This window comes from Saccopteryx bilineata, chromosome 2, assembly GCF_036850765.1.
Source record: "Saccopteryx bilineata isolate mSacBil1 chromosome 2, mSacBil1_pri_phased_curated, whole genome shotgun sequence".
Taxonomy (NCBI): Eukaryota; Metazoa; Chordata; class Mammalia; order Chiroptera; family Emballonuridae; genus Saccopteryx; species Saccopteryx bilineata.
In genome coordinates, this window is record NC_089491.1 from 307,480,817 (window position 1) to 307,493,365 (window position 12,549).

At 42.1% G+C, this 12,549-nt stretch overlaps 1 non-coding gene across 1 annotated transcript; it reads right to left on the reverse strand.

Annotated features, from left to right (window-relative positions):
- Nucleotides 1–1,180: 1,180 nt before the first annotated feature.
- Nucleotides 1,181–1,287, reverse strand: LOC136327859 (U6 spliceosomal RNA). Its single transcript, XR_010729920.1, has one exon. It is a non-coding gene; the product is annotated as a U6 spliceosomal RNA (small nuclear RNA).
- Between the last annotated feature and the right edge of the window lie 11,262 nt (nucleotides 1,288–12,549).

Consider the following 12,549-nt stretch of genomic DNA (forward strand, 5'->3'; position numbering starts at 1 on the left):
CAGAAAAAAACAGGAACTGCATTATTCCATACGTAGGTGGGACATAAAAGTGAAACTAAGAGACATTGATAAGAGTGTGGTGGTTACGGGGGGGAGGGGGGAAAGGGAGAGGGAAAGGGGGAGGGGGAGGGGCACAAAGAAAACTAGGTAGAAGATGACAGAGGACAATCTGACTTTGGGTGATGGCTATGCAACATAATTGAAAGACAAGATAACCTGGACTTGTTATCTTTGAATATATGTATCCTGATTTATTGATGTCGCCTCATTAAAAAAATAAAATTATTATAAAAAAAAAGTGTTGCTCTCTCTGCCTTTGGGAATGTTTCCATACAAGAGTCTGAAACTATCGATGGGTGTGGGGAGCTAGCTCCTGCCCTATGCACCACAAACCCTTCTCAGTGGATTGCTCAGCTTTTTCACAGGCTTTTCCACCCCTGTAATATTTCCCTGATAAGTCCTGGCTCTCTTGGGTTTCAACTGCTAGCACTAGGACAAGGATCAGGCCTGAAGCTCAAGAGGTTCTCTCCTGTAAAATTACTAGGACTTATCAGAGAGGTGGGTGGGAAGAGTCTCTTTTCAGACTCCGGGGTGATAAGCATGGGGTGAGGTAAGTCACTATGTTTACTCTAGTTCTTTGAGGCCCAGCTCAGACGCTCAGGCAAGTTTCAGGCTGATTCTGGGAGTTTAGATGGGGACAGCACCCAGACACTGGCTGCAGGGGGTACAGCCATGTTTAAGAAGATAAGAACAGATTCCAGAATCCTGGAAACTGAGAGGATGTGCATAGTATGTTCAAGATTGGGGATGGATGAATTGCATATGAAGTTTCAGTTAATACAACAATTTGCATATGGCGAGATAGCATTATCTGTGTGCCTGGAGAGATCATGAGACGTTCCCAAGATCACACACCTACTGTGGTTGAAGCTTCTTGTGGTTCCCCAATAACTTTCTACTACTTTATCTTATAGAAGTTTTAGCTGGAAACCATGGCTGCCTAGAATGAAGACTATATTTCCCTCCTGTGTCATCATGTGACTGAATTCTGGCCAATGAGAAATAAAGTGTCACCTTTCTTTAAGTCACAGCTTGGTTTGTGCTCTCTGTGTCTTTTTTGTTTTTCCTTACATCATACCAGCTGTAGACTCCTACTACTCCTACTTGTGGGTATTTTTTTTTAAATATGGAATGCTTCATGAATTTGCGTGTCATCCTTGCGCAGGGGCCATGCTAATCTTCTCTGTATCATTCCAATTTTAGTATATGTGCTGCCGAAGCGAGCACCTTGTGGGTATTTTATATGAGAGAAAGAAAAAAAAACTTCTACCTTGTTAAAGCCAGTCAGTGAGATCTTAAACCCACGTATTCCCACCCCAATGGGATGTTTCTGAGATCTTCTATGTACTACTGCTGCACAGAGGCGGATTAAGGTCAGTTGAGGCCCCAGGCACAGAGAAAATATTGGGCCCCTTACATTAGAGAAAAGTGTAAAGTTGGGGTTTTGGGGTCCCTTTTGAAGTCGAGGCTCAGGGCATGCACCTGCTGTGCCTGTCATTACATCTGCCTCTGCTGCTGCTTCTCTATCAGCTCTTAGACGGGAGTCAGTACTTGAAACTAGGATGGAGTGAGAGTTGGAATACGGGGAGTTTATCTAATGCAACTCTTCATATTCATTCATTCCAAGTATAGCTCAGGGCCTTTGATGGATCCAGAGGAACTTTGTGGAACAAAGCCCAGGACCCTGAGAGCATGGTGGAGATGACCTCCCCAAATCCATGAAACTCTAGCTTTTTGCCCCAGGACTTGCTACACAACTGACCCCTGTGATGTTCCTCTCTCAGCAGAGAGGAAGCTGAGTTTTCCTGGTTTTCACTGAATCTTTGCTTTGGGTCTTGTGTAGCTGATGAAAAATATTTCAGTCATTACATACATTAACCAACAGAGGGCACCGTTTTCATACAGATACATGCTTTTCCTCTGCTACTGTGTTTCATGAAAGCAGTTCTGGTTGGTAGAAAAGATCAATTATGAGTGGGTGTAGGAAAGTGCTTTAAGACTGGTACAGATAATAGGGGAAGGCAGAACAAGAAGAAACACTGAGCCAAACTGGTGGGGAAACTTCTTGAACGCTTGAGGCTTGAGCTGGGCACCCAGGAACCTCTGGAGTGGAAGGAAATAGCATTCCCAAGGAAAGCTACCACTGTAGACTAGGTGATCAGGGCCTGGGCAGGGAATGGCAGTAAGGGTGGCATGACAGACACCAAAGAGGAAAGCATGACTTTGATTCTAGTCTAAGGGTCTTGGGAATGGGCCTGCTGACAGGGGCAGAAGTCAGGAGGAACACTGACAATATTTTTTCCAATTGGTTTGACTGCCTGATTATAGCTGTATAAGTCATAATTTGCAGGATTATTGCTCTCTGCAGGTTTCAGAAACTAGTAAAATATTTGTAAATGTTAATAGCATCAAGATTCCATTGGTTCTCTTCATTCTGAATAGAGAAGGCAAAAAAAAAAAAAAAGCCCCAAAACTTCTCTTGCCTCTAATCTAGGAGAGAAAAATCACACACTAATTTAAACAGGGAAGGTTGATATAAGAATTAGTAACTATTTTTAGGGAATTAACTACACAGTGAGAATAAAAGGAAGTGTTAAAGAATCTCCTGGGGGAGGGAAAATGGTGACGGAGTAGGTAGATGTTACAACTTCCACCTCCAAGAACCAAAGTGGATTACAACTTAACTTAGAAATAATCACCTTGAAAAACCAAGTTTGGAATAAACTAAGAGGAATCTATAAACAAGCATCACAAAATAAAACACACTGAGCTGGTAGGAAGAGCGGAGATGCAGAAAGGGCTGCCCCACTCCCAGGAGCAAGAGGTGGCCCGGAGGATCTCTCATGGCAGGGTGGGTTGCCCAGAGAGTTGTGAGTTCTCAACAACAAAACCAGAACCCCAGCCTGGAGCCCCAGAGACTAGAGTAGGCATATGGACAATATTTAGTTGAAAGAAGACCCGGGTTACTGTTTGTGAGAGGGAGATAGAACTCTTAGACCCAGACTCCATCTTAAAGGGATCCTGCAGAAAACCTCGTTCACAGCCATTTACCTGGGGCTCCGGAAGCAGGGAGCGCTGAGAAGACTGGAATAGTGAGAGGAGAGTGTAGTCTTGGGGGCACAGGGAGAGACTGTGGGAGACAGCCACCCTGAATCCTGTACTGGGTCATTCCCCAAACCTAAACTGACCATTTTTTCCCTGAGAGAACCAAGCCAGCAGAGGGAAGCAATTACCTTGCCCACCAGAGGCTCTCCTACACCAGTCAGTGCAACAAGATGCTTAGAAGCAGGGGGCGCATCAGGGACACAGGTTTTGAGTGCTGAGGTCTGGGCTTTAGTACCCCCCAAACTGCTGAGTACCCTCTGAAGAGTGAGAGGGCCTGGTTGTGGCAGGAGCTGTGGCACTTGGCCTGTGCAGTGGCAGAGGGTGGGGGGGCAGAGCCTAGCGAGGAAGCCCACGCTGCAGCAGAGGAGGTGGAGCCTGGTCGCCCATGAGGTGGTGGTGAAGAGAGGAACCTGGAGAGACCTTCTATGTGCCCATGGGGGGCGGAGCCCAGAGAGGCAACCTGCACACCCATTGGGGAACAGAGCCCAGCAGCTGTGAAAGGAAGAACCCAGAGAGACCTCCTGCCCACCTGCAAGGGTTGGAGCCCAGAGAGGTGAGGAGTCTCCCATGCCTACAGGGCAGCCTAAGCTGTGGCCTGTGAGCCCACATGCTGGCTGTGTTGGTGCTCCAGTGCCTGAGGTGGCAGCAGTAGTGGGGGGCCAGTGGAAAAAATCACAGCTCAGGAATAGAGAGGCCACACACACGGGCCAAGAGTAGATAAAAGCCAGCCCAGGAGTGTAGCTAATATTTACAATGGCATCAGGGCCCAGCAGAGGCAGCCACAAATTCTGGATCACCTGTAGCTCCAAGAAGGTTGCTAAGGGCCAGTCATAAGCAGTGACCCCCACTGGTCTGCACTAGATTCCAGCCAGGGAGGTCCAGGCTGGTATATACAGTGACCAGATATGGAGAGCATCAGCTCAGGACCTAACAACCCTAATTAGAGTGGTATCCTAAGGAAAGGCTCCTCACACATGACCCAGCTAAGGCATAGAAAACTCTGACACAAATAGCAAAAAGAGAAGTATCAGCAAACAAGTAGCCCACAGCAGATTACAAACAACAGCTGGGGCCAACCCAAGAAGATCTAGAAACAACAGAACTAAAAGCTGGAGGCAGACAACAACAACCCAATACTCAGCTAGCTATACAACCAACACATCCAAAGGTGCAGTCTATACAGAGACAAAATGGGAAAACAGAGAAATGCAGTTCAAATGAATCAACAAGAGAAATCCCCAGAAAAATAACTGAATGAGATGAAAATAACCAAGATACCAAATGCAGACTTTAGAATAATGATTGTTAGGATGCCCAAAGATCTTAGAGCACCTAAACTAAAAGAAAACAAGCATAAAAAAGGACATTGAAATCATAAAAAGAATTCAGACAGAAATGAGAAACACAATATCAGAAACGAAGACTACACTAGAAAAAATTGAAAGCAGGCTGGATGAAGCAGAGGATCAAATCAGCAATTTAGAGGACAAGATAAGCAAAAGCACAGAAACAGAACAGCAAAAAGAAAAAAGTATCAAAAAGTCTGAGGAAACTGAGAATTCTGTGACAACATGAAGAGAAATAACATCTGCTTAATAGCAGTTCCTGAAGAAGAAGAGATAAAACAAGGAATAGAGAACCTGATTGAAGAAATCATAGCTGAAAATTTCCCTAAATTGATGAAGGAAAAAGTCACATAAGTTCAAGAAGCACAGAGAATCCTATTAAAGAGGAACACAAAGAGGCCTACACCAAGACACATCATAATTAAAATACCAAAACTAAAAGATAAAGAAAGAGTACTGAAAGCTGCAAGAGAAAAGCAATCGATCACCTACAAAGGAGACCCCATAAGGATGACATTTGACTTGTCAACAAAAACACTTGAGGCCAGAAGGAAATGGCAAGAAATATTCAAAGTAAGGCAAAACAAGACCCTACAATAAAGATTTCTTTATCCAGTAGGCTATCATTTAAAATAGAAGGAGAAACAAAAAGCTTCCTAGACAAAACAAAACAAAAGCAAACAAACAAACAAACAAAAAAAAAACAAACTCAAGGAATTCATTACAACCAAAACAATGCTGCAAGAAATATTAAAGTGCCTTTTGTAAACAGAACAAAGAGGGAAAATATCTAGTAAAAGAGGAATGTAGATTTAAAGAATATAATAGCAATAAACAACTACATATCAATGAACCTTAAATGTAAATAAATTAAATGCTCAAATCAAAAGACATAGCTTAGCTTCATGGATAATAAAACAGGACCCATACATATGCTGTCTACAAGAGACTCACTTCAAAACAAAAGATACACATAGACTGAAAGTAAGGGAATGGAAAAAATATTTTATGCAAATGGAAATGAAAACAACGTTGAGGTAGCAATACTTATATCTGAAAAAAGGTACTTTAAAACAAAGGCTATAATAAGAAATAAAGAAGGTCACTACATAATGATAAAGGGAGCAATCTAACAGGAAGATATAACCATTATAAATATCTATGCACCTAATATAGGAGCATTTAAATATAAAAAGCAGATTTTGATGAAAATAAAGGGCAAGATCAGCAGCAATATTCTAATAGTAGGGAATTTCAATACCCCACTAACATCACTGGATAGATCCTCAAGAAAGGAAATTAACAAAAACCCATCAGCCTTAAAGGACACACTAGATCAACTGGATTTAATAGATACCTTAAGAACATTTCACCCCAAAGCAGCAGAATATACATTCTTTACAAGTGCTCATGGATAGACAACACATTAGGACACAAAGCATGTTTCAATAAATTTAAAAAGATTGAAATTATATCAAGCATCTTCTCAGGTCACAATGGCATGTAACTAGAAATCAACTACAATAGAAAAACTGAAAAACATCCAATCACTTGGAAACTAAATAACGTGTTATTAAATAACAAATGAGTTAACACTGAGATCAAGGAAGAAATCAAAAATTGTCTTGAAACAAATGAAAATGAACATACAACAACTCAAACTTTATGAGACACAGCAAAAGTAGTACTGAGAGGAAAATTCATAGCATTACAGGCATACTTTAAGAAGCAAGAAAAAGCTCAAATAAACAACTTAACCCTGCATCTAAAAGAACTAGAAAAAGAACATCAAGTAAAGCCCAGAGGTAGTAGAAGGAAGGAAATAATAAAGATCAGAGTGGAAATAAATGACAGAGGCTAAAGAAACAATACAGAGGATCAATGAAACCAAGAGTTGGTTCTTTGAAAAGGTAAACAAAATTGATGAACCTTTAACCAGACTCACCAAGAAAAAAGAGAGGACTCAAATAAATAAAATTAGAAATGAGAGTGGAGAAGTAAAAACTGACACCACAGAAATACAAAGGATTGTAAGAAAATTCTATGAAAAACTGTATGCCCCAAAATAAAACAACCTATGTGAAATGGACAAATTTCTTGAAACATATAATCTTTCAAAGATCAATCTGGAAAAATTGAAAACCCTAAACAGACTGATTACAACAAATGAGGTTGAAACAGTTATCAAAAACTCCCAATAAACAAAAGCCCTGGGCCAGATGACTTCACAGGCAAATTCTACCAAATATTCACAGAACTAACACCTATCCTTCTCAAGCTATTTCAAAAAATTCAAGAGGAGGGAAGACTTCCAAGCTCCTTTTAAGAAGGGGAGCATAATTCTGATTCCAAAACTAGGCAAAGACAACACATAGAAAGAAAATTATAGGCCAATATCCCTGATGAATATAGATGCTAAAATCTTCAACAAAATATTAGCAAACTGGATCTAGCAATACATGAAAAAAAATTATACATCATGATCAAGTGGGATTTATTCTGGGAAAGCAAGGCTGGTACAATATTTGCAAATTAATCAATGTGATTCATCACATAAACAAAAGGAAAGAGAATAACCACATAATAATATCCATAGATGTAGAAAAACATTTGATAAAATCCAGCACCCATTTATGATCAAAACTCTCAGCAAAGTGGGAATACAGGGAACATACCTCAGCATGATATAGGCCATCTATGACAAACCCACAGCCAACATCATACTCAATGGGCAAAAATTAAAAGCAATCTCCTTAACATCAAGAACAAGTCAGGGGTGCCCCCTTTCACCACTCTTATTCAACATAGTTCTGAAAGTCCTAGCCACAGCAATCAGACAAGAAGAAGAAATAAAAGGCATCCAAATTGGAAAGAAGAAGTAAAACTATCATTATTTGCTGATGATATGATACTGTACATAGAAAACCCTAAAATCTCAGTCAAAAACCTTCTGGCCCTGCCTGACCTGCAGTGGCACAGTGGATAAAGCATGGACCTGGAACACAAAGGTCGCCAGTTCAAATCCCTGAGTTTGCTCTGTTAAGGCACATAACAGGAAGCAGCTACTACCAGTAGATGCTTCCTGCTTCTCCCTACGCTTTCTCACTCTCCCTCTCCTTCTCTCTCTCCCTTCCCTCCAAAATAAAATCTAAAAATAAATGTTAAAAAAAAACTTTTGGACCTGATAAGTGAATTCAGCAAGGTGGCAGGATATAAAATAAATATTCAGAAATCAGAGGCATTTTTATACACCAGCAATGAACTGTCTGAAAGTGAAATTAAGAAAACAATCCCCTTCACTATTGCCACAAAGAAAAAAGTACCTAGAAGTAAATTTAATCAAGGAGGTTAAAGACTTGTACTCAGAAAATTATAAAACATTGATAAAATAAACCAAGGAAGATACAAAAAAGGGGATGCATATACCGTGTTCATGAATAGGAAGAATAAACATCATTAAAACGTCTATATTACCCAAAGTGATTTATAAATTCAATGCAATTTCTATTAAAATACCAATGACATACTTCAAAGATATAAAACAAATATTCCAAAAATTCATGTGGAACCAAAAAAGAACATGAATAACTTCAGCAATCCTGAAAAAGAAGAATAAAGTGGGTGGTACCATACTTCCTGATATCAAGTTATACTACAAGGCCATTGTACTCAAAACAGTTTGGTACTGGCATAAGAACAGGCACATAGACCAATGAAAGAAAACAGAGAACCCAGAAATAAACCCACACCTTTATGGACAACCGATATTTGACAAAGGAGATAAGGGCATACAATGGAGTAGAGACAGTCTCTTTAACAAATGGTGTTGGGAAAATTGGACAGCTATCTGCAAAAAAATGAAACTAGACCACCAACTTACACTAGTCACAAAAATAAACTCAAAATGGATAAAAGACTTAAATGTAAGTTATGAAACCATAAGCATCTTAGAAGAAAACATAGGCAGTAAGCTCTCTGACATCTTCCACAGCAATATATCATATTTGCTGATTTATCTCCAACGAGCAAGTGAAATAAAAGACAGGATAAACAAATGAAACTATATCAAACTAAAAAGCTTTCACACAGCTAAAGACAATATGAACTGTTGCATCCACTGGGTACGAGAACAAACGTCGAAGACTTTCAGGAGTTTAGATGTTACTTTATTGGCCAGTTTAACCTGTGCAGGGGCGAACTCCCAAAGTACACCGTACTCACAAGGAGCTGCAAATGAGGGTCGCACCTGGCGCTTACAGCTAGGTCCTTATATATCCTAAGTGAGCAAGCATTATACAGAAGCAGATGTGGCAGTTAGCTATTCGCTAGGGAGGTTGCACGCAGCATAGCAACAGGGGCTGGGTTGAGCTTAGTGGTGAATTTCAAACATAAACTTCTTTGTTCTCAGCCTCACAGGGGCCCTATCAGCACTCCCTGTTCCTGCTCTTTCAATAGTTACACTTCTGGCAGCCACAGCACAGCCCCCTGAATCTAACATTCCCCCATCTCTTTTGGGCATAAATCAAACCCTTAATTCTTCATCAGTGCAGAGACTGGTGTAAGGTTGGAACAGAACTATTAACTTTACTACACCTACCCTCTCCTTTACGAATGCAAGGATCTTATTAAGGATTATTGGTCTAAAGGTAAGAGCCAATAATAATAATAGGAGGAGGGGTCCAGCAATTGCAGATATGAGGGTAGTTAACTAAGGAGAAGTCTTGAACATAGAGGCACACCAGCTAGGGCTGTTTTCTTCTAGGTTCCTCTTCTTTAATCTGTTTGTAAGTATCTTGATATTTTCTCTAATTACTCTAGAGTGGTTAGCATAAAAACAACATTCTTCTCTTAAGGCAGCACACAGTCCTCCTTGCTCAAGGAGGAGGAAGTCTAGCCCTCTCCTATTCTGAAGGGCTACCTTGGGTAGGGAGTCTAGTTGCTTCTTGAGATATATTACCTGGTTTTGGAGAAGTGCAATATCTTTGGAGAATGTCTCCAAGCTGCTGGTGAATCACAGAACTTGTCTTCAAAGAACTTTGATAAGTCAGCTTGGAGAGTTATGGGGTTGTTATTATCCCAGGTGTTATTCTGTGCTATAACTGTGCCATCTGCTGTCCTGATTAAAACCTATTCCTGCAACTCTAGTCCCTTACTGGGTAAACAATAAAAAGTCATTAGTCCTAAGTTGAGGAGAAGGTGAGCTTTAGAGGCTCTCTAGGGGTCTGCTTGACTTGCCATCTCCGAGATCCTTCGTCGGGTGGTTGGGCGGGCTTCACGTGGGAGAGGTGGATCTAGTAGGGCTTTTCAGCTACCTTAATAGCTGTGGGTGTACTCAGGATCACCTGGAATGGTCTATTCCACCGCGGCTCAAGGTTGCCCTGTCTGTGGTTGAGTATCCACACCTACTGTCCAGGCTCCGGTGGCTCCAGTAGTCGGGAGCTGTGTTTCACATTTGATTTGGCGGATCTCTGGAGGGCCTGCACCTCGCTTCTGATGTGCTGCAGGGCCTGCAAGGACTTGAGGAAATTATGATTAGAAACCTCTAGTTCCCCTCTGGTCAATTGAGGTACAAGGGGCACAGGTTGCTCAAATAAGATTTCATAAGGGGTCTATTTATTGAGATGGGGGTACATCTGGTTCTAAAAATGGTGAAAGGGAGGGGCTCAACCTAGTTTTCGCTGGTCTCCCCTCTCAGCTTAATTATAGTTTCCTTCAGAGTCCTGTTCATTCTTTCTACCTGTCCTGAACTTTGGGGCTGATAAATGCAATGTAATTTCTAATTAATACCTAACTTAGTGGCTAATTATTGAGATATCCTGGATATGAATGCAGGTCCATTGTCTGATCCTAGAGCTAGGGGAATGCCATATCTAGGTATGATTTCCCTTAATAAGACTTTGCAAACTGTGGAAGCAGCCTCTCCTCGCGTGGGGAATGCTTCTACCTATCCTGAGAAGGTGTCTACTAATACTAATAGATACTTATAACTTGACTTCCTAGGGGTCATCTCTGTGAAATCTATTTCCTACAGTTGTCCCGGAGCTTTCCCCTGATACCTCACAAAGGGGGGTAGCTTCTTATTCTGTACATTTACTCTGGCACAGATGCTGTACCTCGAGACAGTGGAGTGGACAATATCCCTGATGTTGGGCCCTACATAATACTTCCTGATAAGTTGTTCTAGCTTATTTTGTCCTAGATGAGTACTAGTATAAATATCTTCCACTATTTCTCTTACTATTCCCTGGGGTAAATAGAGCCGGGAGTCAGGAAGCTCTATCTATCCCTGCTGATTTTTCTTCCCTTTCAACTGCATCCCTTCCTGCTCTTCTTCTGGGGAATATCTAGGATCCAGAGGTAGCGTTGGCTTAGGCAGCAATGGCAGAAGGCTTTTTTGTGGCCCAGTGGCTGCCTCTCTTGCAGCTGAGTCTGCTAGGTTGTTACCCTTTACAATAGGAGAGTCCCCTCTTTGGTCTCCTTTGCAGTGAATGATGGCAACTTTGGTAGACAGCCAAATGGCATTTAGGAGGGCAAGAATTTCATTGTGATTTTTAATGTCTTTCTCCTCTGCTGTCAGTAAGCCTCTTTCCTTGTATCTGGCTACGTGAACATGGGCAATGGCGAATGCATACCGGCTGTCAGTGTAGATGTTGGCAACTTTCCCCTCTGCTATCTGTAAGGCTTGAGTTAGTTCTATTAGCTCCGCCCTTTGTGCAGATGTTCCTGCGGGCAGTGCTTTCTGCCACAGGACCTTATTTTCTGTAGTCACTGCTGCACCTGTATGTCACTGTCTATCCTTAACAAAACTGCTCCCGTCAGTAAAGAGGGTCAGGTCTGCCTTCCCATATGCTTGATCCCTTAAGTCCAGGTGGGAGCCAGTCACTGTGTCAAAGATTTGTTTGCAACTGTGGACCAAAGTTGAGTCTGGTATTGGCAACAGGGTCGCTGGGTTCAGAGCAGCAGTTTTGAGGAACTGAACAGATGGAGGGTTCAGCAGCTGAGCCTGATACTGCATTAGCCATGCATTAGATAGCCACCTGTCAGGAGGTGCTCATAGCACTTGCTCTACATAGTGTTCCCCAATGACTTTGATGTCCTGCCCTAAAGTCAATTTACTAGCCTCCTTGACTAGTATGGAGGTGGCAACAATTGCCCTCAGACATGTTGGTCTTCCCAAGGCTATAGGATCAAGTTTCTTGGACAGATAGGCAACAGGCCTCTTCCACGGCCCAAGTTCCTGGCTCAGTACCCCTAAAGCTACCCCTCCCTTTTCTGCTATAAATAGCTGAAAGGGTTTGGCCAGATCTGGCAGGGCCAAAGCTGGGGCAGCCACCAGGGCCTCTTTAAGTGCTTGGAATGCTTGCTTCTCCTTACCTGTCCATGTGAACTGCTCTTCCTTACCTCTGGTTAGTTCGTGCAAGGGTTTAGCTAGTTCTGCAAAGTCTAATATCCACAGTCGGCAGTATCCTACTGCACCTAGGAATTCTCGTACCTGTCTCTTGTTAGTAGGCTCGGGGATCTGCAAGACTGTCTGAATTTGCTGGCTGGACAATGTCCTTTGCCCTCCCTGTAAATTATACCCCAAATAACTTACAATTTTTGTCACAATCTGGGCCTTCTTGGCAGAGACTTGATACCCCATTTGCCTGAGATCTTGTAGCAGGTCCGAGGTAGCTTCCTCATACTCTCCTTCATCCTTGGCAGCTATGAGGATGTCATCCACCTACTGGAGCAGTACGATCAATGGATGGGAGGAGCAGAAAGCCTGCAGATCTTTGCTGAGGGCTTCATTAAAAATGGTGGGGGAATTCTTAAACCCTTGTGGTAGTCTGGTCTAAGTGAACTGCCCCACCAGTCCATTATCTGGGTCATTCTATTCAAAGGCAAAGATCTCCTGGCTCTGAGGCACCAGGGGAATACAAAAAAAGGCATCCTTCAATTCCAGGACAGAATAATAGGTATGGGTTGGGGGCAATGAGCTCAGTAAGGTATACGGGTTGGGCACCGTGGGATGAATAGTCTCTACCTGCACATTCAC